General features: G+C 41.4%; 1 protein-coding gene and 1 long non-coding RNA gene across 3 annotated transcripts in view; both read right to left on the bottom strand.

Moving 5' to 3' along the window:
• TET2 (tet methylcytosine dioxygenase 2) overlaps window positions 1-18203 on the bottom strand; it is a 71196-nt gene that overhangs the window by 25953 nt on the left and 27040 nt on the right. The gene's annotated exons all lie outside the window — the stretch shown is intronic.
• LOC135447357 (uncharacterized) lies at window positions 11773-14716 on the bottom strand. Its single transcript, XR_010440080.1, has 3 exons — window positions 14388-14716; window positions 13482-13681; window positions 11773-12535 (listed from the first exon to the last, which is right to left on the bottom strand). It is a non-coding gene; the product is annotated as an uncharacterized LOC135447357 (long non-coding RNA).

Genomic DNA, 18203 nt, shown 5'->3' with positions numbered 1-18203 from the left:
GCGGCAGAACAATCCTCCCAGAGTGTCTCAAAAATAAAATGCCAGACTAATTTGGAAGCCATACTTTGCCTTCACACCTTTCATTCCTAAAAACTGCAGGTGTACCACAGACATGAGTGAATAGGCTGCTGCATTTTGCAAGTACAAAATGAAATAAAGGGCACCATAGTGATTAACACCGTGCTGTCAAGCTGCTTCTGAAAGATTTATTTCTTTAAAAAAAAGTTTTAGTCTGTGATACAAAACTGCGAGGAACTTAGGCTGGCCCTCAAAATCTGCCTTGGGGCTTTTTTTCTGATGTACCTTGTGGGTTGCAACCAAATTCCTTCTGGGAATTCCCAGGCAATCTTTCTTCTCAACTCTTTACTATCTATCAGATAAACCCACCATTTTCTTTAGAAGTGGGAGCTCCCTGATTTCTTTAAACTTAGCTTGCAAACCCCTCAAAGGAGCCCTCTGACCACATCTGTGGTCAGAAAAGAGCCTTAGGATCATGCTGTTCTCAAAACCCACAAGGTTATCTTGTGAGATGAATTATTGTTCATCATTCTCAAAGATCTCATGGTATGTTCCCCCAAATTCTGACCACTTGCAGTGTAAAAGGGACTGGTGTTAGACATTGCAAAAAACATGGAAATCATTTGATTCTTCAAAATACAAAGTTAATTCATGCATTAAAAATGCCAGATTTGCATTCTTTGAAATGCATCTAGGATGGGGGTAACTTTGCATTATACTTCTTTCCCTCACTGTCTACACGCAAGTTATTCACTATCCTCAAGTCACACCTGAGTAAAAACCTTCTCAAGCAACTACAAATCACAGCAAATGTAAAGTAACATAATTTGTAATGTAGAACTGTCAAAAAATAAATGGCCACGATATCTTTATTACTGGTTTTAACTGGGATACTATGAATAGTATTTCTACTTGCTTACATCTTAAAAAGTCTTTGTGGTTGTCCTTACAGTCATTGTGGGATGAACTCTCTACCTCTCAAAGTAAATCTACCTTCCCCCAAGTGCAGCAGTTAGTCTTTTTAGTCTTTCCCATAGCTGTATTTTATCCAGATCATTTAGAAGCTCCACATATTTTTCTTCAGCTATAATTCATTAAAAATTCAAGTCACATCATCAGCATCTGTGAAACAATTACTGCATCTAGGACTGACTCTGCAGTCTAATCCATCATAATTATGACTGGCCTCTTTGAAGATGCCACGATGCATGACTTAAATATAGCACATTACTGTGCAAATGGATCAGCATCTCATCCCACCAATATGCATTCAAGTTAGAATTCAGATCAGCACTGTTTGACTTTTTCAGATGCAATTGATGTAAGTACATTTATTTCTTGCCACACACAGGGCACAAACTGGAAACTAGGCACTGAATGAGAGCCTGTGATTTTTTTGTTGTTTGTTTTATGGACAAATTTGGTATATTCCTGCCGCCTCTTATCAGTGTACTGTGGAAGGTGTTGTTACAAGCAGAACAGACATTTCTGCAGCAACAGAAGTTGTGTCATTTTCTTTCACAGAAAATCTTTCTTTAGTTTTTGCCAGTTCTTGAGGTTCATAGCTTATTTTCCATAGCACCTGTATCTGGGGAGTTTGTGAATGCAAAGCAGCTCAGATGAATGAATGAATAAATACACCCACTGCAGGGGAGTACAGTCTTCTGCAAAATTGGGCAAGATTCCCAGGAGAAAAAGTAGGTGGGGGAATAGCTGTGATAGAGCACTCACAGACCCAAAAGGACCAAAAGGTAGGATAGCAGATGGGGTTTTTTCCCCTTCTAGGGTTAGCTGAGATAGACATTTATCTCCCCAGAGTTTTTTTTTTCCCCAGCAGAAATATACATCCTCAGATCAAAGCCTCAGCTGACTTGTGCCCAACTGATTATCAGTATAAGACTCAGGAAAGCAGAAGTCAGATACCCAGAAGCTTGTTGATGGCTCACAGGGCTGTTCCTGGGGTGTTGCCACAGCCTCCATCCTGCTGGCACCCTTCTGCCACTGCCAGATGACACAGAGGTCTAAATTGCTCCCAGAAAAGAAACCCCTCTAGCACTTTCTCGACAGGAGGTGAATTAGCCCATATGCTTTGCCAAACTCCAGTTTGGTAAGTTGTACTTTCTGCTTACACTCTCCTGCTCCTGTTGTATGTACGGTAGCTGGCTTCACTTGTGACTACATATCCTTATGTGCTGTTGTGCAGTTGCATCTCTCCTCTGAAATTTATGCATCTGGCAAAGACTTCTAAATACTGAACTTCCAACATGTGAAAAAGCTCTTGAAGTTAGAGGTTTGGGTTTTTTCTTATTTCACTAACAAATGGAAATTTGAGAAGAGGCACGAGTGGTTATTACTTAGGTAAGGGCACTCATGCGTGACATTGTCAGAAAGTTCAATTTCTGTTCTAAAACCTGAAATCTTCTGGACTTGCGTATGTGCAAAATTGTTTCTGATTAACCCTATGACAAAGCTTTCTCTTCTTTAACATTGGAACAAGATGTGTAAGCAGTTACAATGATGGTTAACACCAGGATTTGGTATTATGGGATGTGATTCCCTGGCCTAGCTAAAGACCAGTTGCTGCAGCTGTGCCCTTGGTTAACACCTGTAAGCAACTGCCAGTGTCCCTACAGGAGAAAAGATGTGCAGTGAACTCAGATGGCAAAGGGGTGATGTAACACATCAAAGCTCCTTATTAGTGAGACATTTCCATTATTGCTGGGATAAAAAGTTGAACACTTGTGGTGTAGTTTAAGGATTTCTTGTATGTTTTGCACTTAAGGTACTGTAGTTTATACACAGAGAAACAACATGAACTTCCATATGGAAACTTAGAGGAGAGACAGATTTGAGAGAGATTGCATTCATACCCAAGGTGAATTGAGGCTCAAAACACCTCAACATCCCCTAAGGATTTGCTCTGTTCCTTACCAGCAGCACTGCTGTGCTGCCCCACTGCATATGTGATGGCTGAGGAAAACACATTGGAGCTTAAAGGCAGATGTAAAGGAGGCTCCAGAAGGATAAGGACACCCTATTGTTATCTGAGCTCTATGGCTTTTGCACTACATTCAACTATCTCTTCATCTGGATAGTTTATTTATTTAAGGCATTAGCAATGCTTTGGAAAAAACTTGAGTAAGGATGCCACGCCTTGCCTTCCCTTGAAGTTTTTTAAAGTTATAGTTAAAGCTATATTTTTTCCTGAAATATGCATTTTGCTTTCTTATTGTGGCTTTAAAGAGCAGTTAAGGGGTTAATCTAGAAACTCCTCAATGACACTGTCAGTGTATTCTGCAGAAGGTCATATTACATGAATATAATTGTCTTCTCTGGCATTTAGATCTATGATAATCTGTGTCAAACAAAAGAAAATGTGGGATGGATAAAACTTGTTACCTAATTTATAGCTAATTTATCCTTAATTTACAGGGAAAATGATGACTAGTGAATATATATATAAGCAGACATACAGGAATGAAGAGCATGGGATTTGTGACATGTGAGGATTAATAATTCATTAAATCTTCTCCAAGCCAGACGCTTCAAAATTCATGCATTTTTAAAATCAACTAGTGCTAAACCCCCCTCAGTTTAGTGACACCAGTTCCTGCATTTCAGTGATACAATGATCTAATTTCAAAAGCACTTGTATCAGTTTGATTTTTCACCTTAATACAGAGGGCATGACAGTAAAGCTAAATGGTGATTTCCACTTGCTACATTATATAACCATCAACAAGACTGGATACTGTGTAATTTCTACCCAGATGTGAAAAATTGTACTATTCTAACAATTGCATAAAATTAGGGGAAGTAAAAATTAAATGCCTCTACAATATGGGTGGAAAAAACCAATTATGCAAAGGAAATGAATTCAGGATTATAACATATGAGTAAACAGAAATTATAATGTTGCATCACACAGCTCTCCAGTTCCCATTTTTTTGTGATTCGTGTTCCATACAAACTTTGTACCTAATTGTACTATGTAGCACTTCTAGCAAAACACCACAGCTCCTAAAGTAGCTGTTTTAAATGCCACCATGGCATGATGAGATAAGAAATGTTTCCCTAAAGGTCAAACTTTAGAACCAGGTTGAATTTAAGAAACAAAAGGATCCTTCCATTGCAATAACCAAGTCATTCAAGGTGAGGTTGGCATCTCTGTCAGTTCTTGCCAGTTATGAGCTCTTTTCCATGGTTTAGGTTTGGAGTATGGTGGATCCAGGTGGTTTGTATGGACAGGCCATTCCACAGAGCTGCAGTGCTCCCCAGGTTAGTTTCTTTGGTATGATTGTGGATGCTGGGATGCCAACATACTCTAAGACCACTATTGCTCAATTTCTTGAGCACCACCCTGACTGTTAGATGTCTTTAACAAATTCAGGAAAGCTGAACTAAAGCACCCTTTCATCTATGCTGTTTTTTTGAGAATCTTTGTATCTGGCAGAGTTATAGCCTTAAATCTCAGGGGTGCTCAAATAACTGTGTGTAGAGTGAGATGCTTTTGCATAATGAGGAAATGCTCTGTGAAGTCTGGGCCAGCAAAATTATTTCAAATTGTGACCCACACAGGACATAATTCAGTAATTCCACAGTGCCTGTGAATTAAATGCTGGCAAAGATGTTTGGGTTGGAAAACAGAACAGTCTCTTTTTCTTCATCTCAGTCCATTATGCTAGGCTAGGTGTGTTGAGCAGTGTTAATCAGGTGCACAACCTGTGCTTTGACCCGCTTTTGATGTCTGGAGAAAGGTGGTTATCTGAGGGATGATTTTCCTCTCAGTACTTCAGCTACTCCGTGTGTCAAATGGCAGTGGTGATATAGGCTGCTGATTAAAATCAGCTCCCTGAGAGCAACAGCTGACTTCTCTTGCTGTTCTGGCCAAGCTCTGCAGTGCAGCCTCTTGTGAGCATGCCAGGATAAGCAAGCGTTGGTGGCTGAACTGTTCCTCAAGTCACACTTGATGTTATCAACCTGCTGTTTAGGGAGGGTTACCAAGAGGTCACTGTCATCATTATCTTCCACTTTCTGTGATCTTTGTCCATTTGGCTTCAGACCTGGATATAGCACGGATTTCTTGGGCTGATGACTTCCTAGCACCAGTCAAAGGTCAGTTATCCATAGTGATTTCATCACAGCTTTTGGCAGAGTGAAAAACCACTGGATGGAAAAAAGAAACACTGGCAAGCTAAAAATTTCAAGGTTTCATTGTGTTGTGTCAGTAACATCAGAAAATAGACGTATGAGCAGAAGAATTGATAGAAGATAATAAAACCTTGTGGGCTGCAATGTCCTCAGAAAAACTATTTACACAGCTCTGGCTTCCATTATCCTTTGAACTTCACGTACGAAACCCTGTTGGTCTCACAGTTCTGTTGAAAACAGAATTTTTTACAAAATGAAGTTTTCTTAAATTTCTTTTTAAAAGTTGAATGTCATACTGAGAGGAGAGTGGGAAGAATGCAAAGAGAACGTTGATCGCTCTAAGGTGTACTCTGACTGCATGTCCAGATGGTAAAGCAGAGCTTTCAGCCCTTTCACTGGCCTCACTACTGTAGCCTTTACACCCCTCTACACATTCTTCCTCTGTTTTTCTCATGGCTCTGCCACACCTAGGTTGGGATATTGTAGTGAATTCAACTTTTGGCTGCTGTGTTTTGAGAAATGAGAGGCAGCCAAAGAGGCAGCTCCCACACTCCCACACAGCGTGCTGTGTGTGTGCTGATATAGCCAAGGGGCAGGTTCTGGGGATCCCTGCCAGGGCCAGTGAGCCATGAGATGCCCGTGTCCCTGTGGGAGATGCTGCCTGCCCCTGCATGTCCTGCGGGGGCTTCACTTCCACACAGTGGAGCTGGAGGAGGTGAGCCAAAACAAGGGTACTTGTTTTGGAAACATCTTACACTGTTTTAATTATGGCATGATTTAATTTCAAAATGTGTTTTCATTCCCACCTGTGATTTAGTTTTATTCCTTCCAATTTGTGCCTTTCGCGACTTACAAACCAGACCAATTGCTCATAAACACAGAGGAAAAATAGGTTTGTCAGTGCGCTGTTCCTTGGCTTCAGGACAACACCAGCCAGACCTGTACCAGTCCACTCCAACCTGTTTTCAAAAGTCTCTGATCATGAGGGTTTCATAATAACACACAGTCACATGCAGTATTTAATCTAACTTATTAGAAAGCTTCTACCACTTAAAACATAACCTTAGATCAGCTCATCCCATCTGCCACAGACACGCAGAGCAGGTTTTTTTTCCTTCTGTGCTATGGCTTCTTTCTCCCCATGTAACTGAAGACTATCATTAATGCTCCCCCTTAGACAGAATAAACAACCCAGTTCATGACATCCAATCTCCTCCCTGGGTGGATCTATATCCATACCATTTGTTCCCTGACCAAATGCATGGAGGTCACATAGCAAATCCACAGTCTGTTCTCTGGAGACATTATGCACATGTTACACTCTGCTAGATTTTCTCCAAATTTATATGCTTGACATATGAGCAGCTATAACAGGTATCTATATAATCTTCCAAAAACCTGTATGAATTACCTTAACTTTCACCTCAGTAACTAAGCAGTTTTATTCCCTCACTGTATAAATCACACTGAAATCAGCAGAATAGGCTTGTTACTCCTAGCAAGGCTTTATGGAAAAGGTTTCCTTAAAACCTTCCAGTGTGCTCAAGTCTTTGAGCTACTCTTACAAACATCTTTTCTGACTTCCACTGTTGCTGAGACACCACAGAAGATTAGAATCTAATGCATTTTTAGAGAAGATGCTCGCTGGAGCTATGGTTGCCATTCAGCTTTTCTGCATTTGTGTGTGGTCTTCAGGAGTAGTTTTCATGTGGGTTATTGCAATCTACACAGAACAATGGCATGGATTTTTGGGCTGAAATCCAGATCTGAGAAAACAGTTCTAGTTACCTCTCCAGATGTACCAGAGATGGAAGACAAGATAGTTTTGATGACCAGAGCCAGCTGACAACCTAAGAACCATTGAGGTCTAATCCTGATAAAAGCAAAACTCTGGGAGAAAAACAAAACGTGAGCTGGTGCTGCTGTACCACAGTTCCAAGCACACAAGAGAGCTTGGCATGGTTACTGTTGCTGATAGGTTTGAAATGAAGATGTGGTACTCTGTTTTCATTTTGAATACTCAGTATATAAGCTTGGGAAGAACTTGGTTATTGATCTTCTTGGATGAAAAGGCTCAGGACCCAAACAAATTGTCAGTCAAAAGACCCCAACTACACATCATGGCAGCATGTGTTGAGGAGTTGCAGTCTAGCTTCTTAAGCCTGGCTTGAAAAACATATTTTCTGTAGTTACCATCTCAGCTACAGTATTTTTCTTCCCTTTCTAATTTTAGTTTTATATCCCTTTCCAAGAGAGTTTTAGGTTTTTCTTTAGAAGGCCGCTGTTAATCTTGTTCTGAGGATAAAGTGATAGGCTCCAGTTTGTGCTTCTAATCTTGTTCTGAGGATAAAGTGATAGGCTCCAGTTTGTGCTTCCACGCAACTGAGGCCATTTCTCAGTTACTTCTTATCTTGTTCTATCCCCACTTACAAAGGATGTGGGTTTTATGTATAGCCATTTAAAACTGCTTAGTATTTAAGCATAAATGGTCAGTATATGGGGAGTTCTATGTATTTTGTGAAAAGAAGCATTTATGAAAACTACTAGAGAAAAAAGATTATTACAAGGACACAAGCTTTTTCCTTTGTGTAGAATATCACTTAGGTATTCCAGGGAAACTAGAAACCAGTCTAGATTTTGTGAATGGGATGATTGCTTAAAAACACAGCTCTAGCATGAAAGTTTTCCCCTTTAACTAAATTAAAAGACTTGGAATTGCTGTGCTGAGAAACAGTTGGGACCCGAGAACGAGCTGGCATTCCTGCTTTTCTTTAATTTCCAGTAATTCAAAGGAACATTGTTTCTCCTGTTTAAATTTTCCCCTTTGTTGCGGAATGCAACATGAAGAGGCAGAAAATTCACTGCTGCCAAGCTAAAAGGAGCCAGGGGAACTGGCAGATTGTGATTTAACTCTCACTAAGACTTTTAGACTCCCACAGCTGACACTTGGAAGAGCAGCATTTGAGCAGTCCTGAAGGGAAGTGCAACACTTCTCTCTCTGTCCTTCCTTTTCAAATATTTTCAAAGCTTTGAAAACAGTCGGCTGTTCTTCATTCTGGCAACTCGCCACTTGCTGCCAGCTCACATCAGTTCATGGTCTTCTGAGGTATCAGTGGCCTGCATGGATTTGAGAGTTTGAAGCTCTAATGAAAGACCTTTGATATTTTGGGATATTTAAGAGACATAGAGAAACGGGTGAGTTAAAAGAGCTGTTGTCAGCCTCTGCAAAGCCCACTTCATATTCTCAGTCACAAGATACCGTTTCACTAATTGATTATTGTCTGTCCCCAACACAGCCATGCTCTTAGTGCACAAAGAAGCAGTGTGGATGAAAGGCTCACCATTGTAAAGTACACACTCAACTGGATTTAGAAAGCTGGGAACTACAGACAAATCTAAGATATGAGACTACTTTGAATGAAACTCATAAATCATAGCTGAGACTTTTTTCAGCTTAAGTAAACGTATTTCCCACAGACTATGAAAGTTAATGGAAGCTTTTAAAATGCCTCTCTTTAGTCTCCCTAAGAGGACCTAAGCAGGGGAACTCTCCTCAAAAGTGTCAGGTGACTTTTCATTCTTTAAATCCACACCTCCAGCAATGAAGACTTGATCCCACAAGCCCTGCAGAACTGCTCCTACCTGGCAAGGTTATGCAGAGTGTTTGCCAGGCTAGTCCTTCAGCCAGCAGCCTCACAGCTGTGGTGGTCTTGAGCTCAGGAATGCAGGTGTAGGAGAGAACGCCCTGCATTGTGTGCTTGAGTTCCCGTAAGAGTGTGCGTGTTCTCATGTGCCAAGTGGATTGCACAGCACAGTCCCTGCTTTTCTTGCCAACACAAACCTATGGTCCCCCTGTCACCCATGAGCCTCCAAAACACAGCAGGAAGAGAACAGTTTTGAGGGCAAAGCAAGGATGATAGGCAAGGATTAAGATCTAATTTATGCAACTAGTTTTACTCAGAAAAAATACAGCGCAGACTGTGACTGATAGTGTTACTTCTATACAGCCCCTGGGGGCTGCTTTTTCTTAGGAAAAAAAGGCATGGAGAGTTGGGAGAAGAGAGGAGACATCTATCAGGATACTCAATGTCTAATGCAGTCAGTTAAGCTAATATGAATGCCACTGTCAAATGCATATAAGGGTACTTTATCTTTGGTTGTTAACCTTTGAGGTCAGCCAAGTTGATTATGAGAAAATGAGCTAATAATTTTACTGTGGGAAGGGTGGGAGACAAGATGAATGGCAAAATTTATCTGCTTATTACACTCCCCAGCAAACAAACCTTCCTAACAGCCTCATCTAGCTCACAACAGCTTTCTGCGGAAACAGTGTTTAATAAATGAGATGCGTGCCTCAGTTTCCCAATCCAAAATTGTCTTAAAAGTCTTTCATAGGTATTGGTGATTAAGCAAATGTTCTGAAAAGTTAGTTGCACCTAAAATTAGAAAACAAAATGGGGGAAAAAATATCCTAGAGTACCTGCAGTTAACCTTTAAAAAAGCCTGTGAAGGACTAGCAAATCTAGTTATGCTAGTTATGCTAGAGACAGAACGTGTCCCCATACCTGCTGTGCATCAAATGTGCAGCATGACAGAGAGAAATTATGTTATGAAGCTGTTTGGACTCTACGTTCAGGGTGCTGACAGCTCCAAGCCCATCCTATTTCCTACCTTTTCCCTCTAGCATTTTTAAAGTCCTATGACTTATAGATCCCAAGAAAACCATGCTCCTCTCTTCAAGCCAGCTGAGCATGCAGTGTATACAGGGCATGTGTCAGCATCACCCAGCAGAGCCCCAGTCCCATCCCAGAAATTGCTGGGGATCCCAGCAGCTCCCAAACTGCCCCTGCCTGAGCTCCCTGCCCCAGCCCTTGGAGCTGTGGAGGCAGAGATACCTTCAGAGTTGTTAGATGTTTTCTCATACACTGCAGTATAACCAGGCAGCACAAAAATCTTAGTCTGTGCTTCAGTTTTTCTGTCTTCATTGAAAAAATTCAATGTCTTGAAAACAGCTGGTACTACTTAATGATCTTTGGGTAACTAAGGCTGATTCCTTTTGTTATGCTCTCTGAAGATTAAATTTTGCTCTGGACTCTATTGCCTGAAGGAGGCTATTGTAAAACAAGATACTCGGAAATCAGCAAAAATATGTTAGAGCTAAAACAGAACACCAAAACATTTTAACTCTAGTGGTGCTGCCGCCAATGAATTAGAGAAAAGATCCTGAGATTATCTAAAACCAGTCTGGTATTGTGGGCTAATGGCTGAGGAACTGCTTTGTAAAAATGTGCACAGCCTTGTAAATGAATCAAACCTCCATGATATAGAAGATGCTTCTTCATGATATAGAAGATGCTTCTTTGAAGTTCGGTTTTAAATCCTGACTTGGTCAAACAGGCTATCATGGAAATAACTAGATGCTGGTAGACACTGCTGTTACTTAAAATTAAAGGGGGGAAATATAAAGCTCAAGGATTTGCAGTCCCCTTTACAAAAGACACATTGGAAACAGTCTGTGTCTACCGAATACTGAAAAACTCAATCAGGATTCCAAAGGAAATTGCTATGAAAGATTAAATATGCGGCCAGCAGTAATAACTCTCCCTCTGTTTGTTGTGTCGGATTGTATTTGTGTTGGAGGAAAGATTGGTGTACTTCAGATAGCAACAAGGAAGAGAGAGAGAGAGAGATTTTGAGAGAGATTTTCCATTACAAGGTTAACAAGAGGAAGTGGATGGGGATGAGGGAATGTGCTCCACAGAACTGCAGGAAGCTGAAGCTGGAGGAAGCCATTGCAGCAGCTGGAGACTGTGGCTAAAAGTTTTGATGACTAAAAACACTGGCAGTAGTCTTTAGAGATGAAATTACCAAGGACTGCCAACAAAAAGTCTTCAAGTTTCCATTATTGGGATGCCCCTGCAGCACCTGTGGGGGTTGGCCTGTGAACCCTGGAATCAGCAGGCAGTGACCTTCCTTGGGTCTTCCTTGGGTGTTAATTACAGAGGCTTCCCCTGAATCTGGCTTGCTAGGAGCCTACTGCAGAATTTGCACTGACTTATTTGAAGGTTTCAGCTTGTAGTTTGCAACTGTGACATTCATTTCCAAGTAACTGCAATAACTTTTCAAATCAGTCTTTATAGGAGCTGGCCCATGCAACCTTCTGACCCCTCCCAGTGCAGAGCAGCTCCATAGGCCTTCCCCGTTGTGCCAGCTTGCCCTGGAGTACTCTCCTCCCGTCTAGCCTGGCACCAACACACACTGAGGTCCCACCTGTGGGATTTGTGAAGCCACTTCTTTGAGGCTGTCTCTGCAGAGCCCTCCCACTCCCCACAGAGAGTTGCTGAATGATGCTGGGGCTTGCACGTGACACCACTTCCTTCCCGCTCCAGCTGGAGCAGGGCAGCGGCCTTTGCCACTTGTTTTGCTCATGCAGATCACAACCACAGATACAGACTCACAGGGAACTGCAGTAACCAATACATAACAATGCACAAAACACAGGAAAAACATTTTGTAAGCACTTTGAGCATCATTGTTGCTTCTTTCTGTTAAAGCTACAGACATGTGTTTTTAATACACAGAACCAGGTTAATTAAGGCCAGTACTGCCAGCACTATCTTTCAGGAGAAGATTTGCACTTCACATACGAAGACACGAACAGTAACTAGTGCATGTTATGCTGAGCCATAACTGAGTGACAATCCCTGAAGGATTCAGGGTGGCCAGACACTGAAAAACAGTGGCCACAGGCCATGAACTGTGTACAGCGTGGCATGGCAAAACATTGAGCACATAGGACAGGATATAGGGTGTTTTTTTCCGACCAGAAGCTCAGGGATGAGCTATTCATAGGCATTGTAACACAAACAGCTAAGCTTTTAAGTTTTAAATGTGCTTGCTTGAGTTGAGACTTACTGGATTTTCAATAAGCTGACTGAAAAGAGGAGCAGCTGTAACAATCTGTTATTGACTTTTTTTCTCATTTGTGGCCTTATCATAATTTCAATTTAGTTTTAGGTATAACAACTTACATACCTGCAAAATTGTTTGTTACTTTATTAATACTTCCATGTCTGCGGACTGTACATGGAAAAGAGGACCATAAACTTTTGCATCCACTGCAATGGATGGAAAAACTGCTGTTGACTAGGCCAGATATCAGATTTTTATGCAGAAACATTACAGATTCTAGTAACTTAAAGGCGCTACTGTCGATTACAGGAAAAGTAATGGTGGTATTTTGTATATTGGTCATGCCCCAATAACTCCCACAGTGCTCTTCTGTTGTAACACAGTGTTTCATGGCTTGACAATGTTTATTTGCATTCTTTGTATTTTTTGCTTGAAGGGAAGTTCTTCTGTAAGCCTTTAAAAAAACCAAAAAACAAAAAACCCCTTTATTTTTAATTCTAGTTTCTGTATTTCTCATCTTCTCATCTCACTCTAGTCTTGTCTTTTCTTAAAAGGGAAAAAATAGATTTATAGTATCTGAATGAAGAAGACAGATGATATTAAGTACCTGACACCTCAAAAGAGCAAAGATCATCAGCTTTTTCTTTCAATGTTATAGTTAGAGAGTGTTTGACAAAGTTAGGCTGTCAAATACATCATCTTCTGGGAAGATTTACACAGTTCTCTCACTTGTTATCTCTACTCATGACAGAAAGGTTAAAGTCAAATCACCCAGATGAAAAATGAGAAACTGTGCTTCTTCACTTAAAATTTTTGGTGATTTTAAATGCACAAAGTAGACGCATTAGTTTCCTGCCCTACATGATGTTGATCCTGAATGTATATTTAGCATCTGAGCATTTAAGGCAGAGCCCTGAAAAGTTAAAATGACAGCACAAGGTCTTAGATAAGGGGGATATTCCTGAAAGGATTCCCCACACCCAGGAAGGAATGCCCCATCTGACTTTGGTCCATGTTCAGTGTCTGTCTTAAAAGCAGAACTAAAAATGCTTTGTAGAGGAAAACTGAATCAGTGTTGGATGGGCAGAAATCTTTCTTTCCTCAGTTCTCCAGTCCTCACAGCTGGTTGCTTTTATTGTCTTCATTTCAACTTTAGTTGTGTTTGAGGGCTGCTGAGGAAGAAAGAAAATCTAGGAAAATCTCATGCTTATACTTCTTGTCTCACAGAAAAAGTTCCATAATCCTTTTTCTTTTATTTCTTCCAATTGTAAAACAGAGCTAAAATTTTTCTTGGCTATCTTTAGGGGTGAAGGAAAGGGATTATTTCCTAGCTTTAAACGGCATTTTAGCAATTCAGAAAAACAAGCTTTTGTTTGAATAATGAAGAATAGTATCATTACCTTGTAGCAGGTGATGCAAGTGGTATAGCAAGATTTTTGGTTTTGCAAGGGTAAACCTGAGTTCAGTAGTTCGGACATAATATAGGAATCTTTGTAGACAGGAGAAGGAGTTTCAGAAATGCATAATCCTTGTCACAGTTGACCTTTTCCCTCCTTGAGCTTATGGGTGTTTTCTCAAGAAGTAGAAATTCTTGTTCTTGCTGTACAGAGAGGAGATAAGGATAGTATCACAGAGAGAGGCAGTTGTGTTTTCTTAAAAGGTAAATTATTATTTAAAGAGGGAGGGAAAGAACAGACATAAAATGTTTGGGGGGGATATTTTGCCCAGGGGAAGAAGAAAATATGTGGTATCACAGCTGAGACTAATTATACTGAAAAGACTAAGAAAAAGAAACTGCAACAGTGAAGAAGGGAATCCAAAGGTTGTAGAAGTAAAATGCCCCCACCAAGGGTAGAATGGCAGAGATTAGCATTCAGATCTGAAACTGAATTGATTTACTGACTTTCTATAGAAAGGAAGAGGGGGGGGATGGGTTTGTTGGATTTGTTCTTGTTTGATTATTTAAAGTCATCATCTGATAAAATGCTTAGTTAATAGCCAAGAAAAGAAAAATCCCAATACAAGAAATCTCCCTGTGCCTTGGTAAAGAAAACTCTCAGAGTCACTAACACAATGATTGAATCCTTTTTTAGGCAGGTAATGACTTGAAACTCCCTGCTGAAAACAAAGGTGGTTCACAATGATGCCTGACAGATGCAGAGGCAATGTGACTGTGAGATGGCACAGTTATTCAGGTTTCAGGGGTGACAGGAGTTTATCTAAGGATAAAGGAGGGAGGGATTCCCTGTGCAAGGTCAGTGCAGGGGAGAGATGCAGGGGGAGACCAGCTGTCTGTGCTTACTAACCTCTAATCCAGGAGGATGGCTCTGTTGTGCTGCTCCAATACAGAACAGGTTAGACTAAGTGTCGATGAGGTACCAGCCATCTAGGAAATCATTTTCTGTTTCGCTGATTTTGGTTCTGGTTGTTTTGTTTTCCCTTCCCTTTGTATGTAAAACAAGCGTTGAAGGAGTTCCTGAACAGAACTCCTCTCGAGGAGCAGCCTTGCCAGCAATGAGGCTCTACTGGCCCAAGAGCTCGCCAGCACTTCACAAAGGGCCCTGATAGTACATAAATTCAGATCTTCACCAGATAGATAATTTTATGTGGTCTGCAGAAGAATAGGCCTTTGTCAGAAGGAGATGATAGCTGACTTTGTTTGGGAGGGGGAGGGGAGGGTCGAGTTTTCTCATTTTCTGTGTATTTCTATTCAGCTGCTGCAGAAACATCCCCATCTGCTTTGAATCTACATTTTAATTCCAAACCCTAGCAAGAAATACAGCAAGCTGGCTTGTTCTGCCTGGCAAAGTAAATACACAGCAAGATGCTGAGCTGAAAGCTATTACAGAATCTAGGAATATAAGAAACTTAAAAGCCAAGTTATCTGGCCTTGTGTTCTGTTTAACCATATGATGATGATAATCAAAAATAGATTTCATTCGTCTGTCCTTTAAATGTTGATACTTACTCAAGAGTACCTGCTTTCTTTCCCATCTACTTATTCAGAAAAATTTGGTTTAAGGATTTGAAATGGGTTTGGGTTTTCATTGCTCTGGTGAAAGCATGCAATGGACCTTTGCCTGTCTTTCCTGCATGATGAAAGGGTAGTGAAATGGGAGGTGCAAATTAAATTGTTGATTATCATCATTTATAACACCTATATCTGAATTCATGTAGTATGACGTAGCTTTTGCTAGTAGTACTGAAATCTCACACAGTGTGTATATATATGTGTGTGAGTGTGTGTGTGTGTGTCTGTGTATGAAAGCTCAAGGACTCATGTTAGCTTTAGGATCTCCACAGTTAGAGTTTCTGCTTGTCTGTCCTAGCGCATAAAATTTTATCCCTAACTGTCAACAGGTGTCAGAAACAGAAGCAGCTGGCGCCAGAGTTGAACAACATTTCTGTTCTGATCTGATACACTTGCAAATAAGCCATGTGTAACTCCTGTTATGGACACCCAGCAAAAGCTAATTATGATGCAGACCCTAAGTTAATTTCTGTGCCTGTTACACAAACTACAACGGGATAGTGAGTGATATACAGACTAACTCACAGGCTGATAAGCAGAACTGCCTCTAAATTGTTCCTGGTTGAAAGGAATCATAGAAATGCAAGTTATTTGTGTGGCACTCTAGAGACACTACAATTTAAAGGATTTTTGGGTTTTTTTGTGATGAAAAGAAAATGGACAAGCAAAACTGTTCAAGCAAACTTAAGCTGTTGTGAGAAAAGACAAAAAAGAAGAGGGTTTACTGTGAACTGAAAGGGGAAAAAGAATTGAAAGATGCCCATTCAAATGCTTCAACTGCCTGCTAATTTTAATTAAGACTCCTCCTTTGTAACAATGCCACAGAGCCTGAGTCTTTTAAGAAAAAAAATTGTCACTAGGCAGATTTCTGAGAGTCTCCTGATTGAATCATCATTTTAATCTCTTCACTGCCACCCCCCTCTCCTGAGCAAAAGCTACCCGCTGCATTATGTGACAATTAACATGCTGAGAAATGCTACTGCACTCCTCAGGGAGTTTCAGTGATGCAAAACACCGTTCTGCTGTGTGACAAAAACACCAAAACCTCTAGAATATCTCTCTGGTGAAATATCATGACTTTTTAAAACCTGGATGCACACCTTGTTTTCAGTAGGGAAAAATACTCTTCATTGACTTTTTCTTAGGAAAAAAGTATTCTTTTCCTTCAATTCCAGCCCTCCCCAAAATTCTCTCCAAGTTTGGAGAACTTAATACTTTGCGAAGAATTACCAACCAGTGACAAAACCTGCTCTCTGGGTATATGTGTCTTTGCTCAGTGTACTTTTACTTTCTCAAATCCTTCCTCATCCTTGCCTTACTGCTTCATGTTTCACCTCTCTTCCCTAATAAAGCACTAGAAACAGCTTCTTACTCTGTGCCTAGTATGGTCCCAGCCTGCTCTTCTGCACTGTCTCACTCCAATCCCACAGGAGCCAAGCCAGGTTTATTGAACTGGGCCACTGCTCCCAGTTAGACACCACCCACTGTACCAGTCTCCTCTCCTAGCAACAAAAAAGAGGGGGGTAATAAAAAAGCAAATTAATCCTTTCTGCATTTTCTCTCTGTCACCTTTGTAAGTCACAGATCAATCCAAGCAAGGTCTGCCCACAGGGACATGCTAATTGAGATGCTGTTTGGCAGCAGACTCTGTCCTTGCACAAATGTTCACAAAACGACTAATTAAAAACAAGCCTCTTGCCCTGCTTCCTTCCCTTGACAGGCTAACATAGGCATGTTTTTCCTTTCATTATTTTATGGACAACAACAATGAACACACCAAAGAAAGAACACTTCAGGAACAATTCTGTCTGAAGAAAATACCCAGGGTGGTTGTCCCTTTCTTCTCTCACACCCCGATGGCTGCCAGCATTGCTGGGAGAGGAGGAAGTCGTCAAGAGGGGGTGTATGGGGAAAGGTGAGTCACTCCAGGCAATTCCTAATTATAGTGAAAAAGGAGGAAATACGCTTAAGCTGAAGAATTCTGTTATTCCAAAATATTTTGGATATTTGCGGGGAGAAAAAACAGGTTTTCCATGAAGCCAGGAAGGTTAGGTCTCAGTGAGAAACCCTTCTGCTGCTCAGCTGAACATCTGTCCTCCCATGGCCTTGCTTGGAAACCAGAAGGCACCAAGTAGGCGTGCAGAGTGCTGCATTACTCCAGAAAGCGTACAGAATGCCAAATGGCAGAGCTCTTAATTACATCATAGATAATCATAGAGTAATCACGGAAACATGCAAGGAATGGGAGTAACTTTAATTCAGGAAAAATAGCTAAGTGGGTTGTGTAATGGGGAAAACCAGCAAATGCAGGAGGAGAACACAGTGGTGAGGTGACTGCTGCAAAGCAGGCAACAGAATGATTCCCACAGTGATCAGAGATCATGAAGCAACAGGCTGGATTTTGATCTGGCTGCTGTGCGTGACTAACATCAGCTCAGTGTGTGCATGAAGCACTGAGAACGGCTTTCACTGCTGCTCTACTGCGTGTGCGTTCATTGTTGTCTAAACTTGGGAATAATGGCTGTGAAACTTCCAAGCACGTAAGAGTTTTCCTGTGGGCAGAATGGACAAACTCCTACGGGAGAAACAAGCTGGCACCTTCTGAGGACCTTGATCTCAAGACTTGGAGAGGAACAGCTTTGCCGTGCTGGAAAAAGCTGCATGTGCATCCACGTGCTTTGGAGGCAGCCTCCCGGCTGGCTGTGAGCCAGCTGCTGAGGAAGCAGCTCTCCACGCACAGCCAGGCTGCCGGGGGCGTGCCCGCAGGGCTCGGGGACGCGGAGGGAGGGAAGCCTGGTTGTTCCTGCTGAGCCTACAAAGAGACGGCGGCGTGGCACTCAGCACAATCTGAGTGTGAGACTGAAGACATGAGCAAAGGATGGGCCAAAATGTGCAGTGGTGTTTAAGCACATAGACATGCAGATAGACACGTCCTGGGGGTTTACAAACATAAATAGAAACTCTGTGGAATTACAGAAATACCAGTCTGACTCTCCAAACATCTGAATGCTGCTGGAGAGATGGTCCTTAGGGCCTGTTTGACCAGAAGTCAGGTATGCAGGTTTGGTGACCACAGAATACACAGGTCAGA

Source organism: Zonotrichia leucophrys, chromosome 4 (assembly GCF_028769735.1).
Source record: "Zonotrichia leucophrys gambelii isolate GWCS_2022_RI chromosome 4, RI_Zleu_2.0, whole genome shotgun sequence".
Lineage (NCBI taxonomy): Eukaryota > Metazoa > Chordata > Aves > Passeriformes > Passerellidae > Zonotrichia > Zonotrichia leucophrys.
Note: the sequence above shows the minus strand (reverse complement) of the source record. Positions and strands in the feature narration are given on the sequence as shown.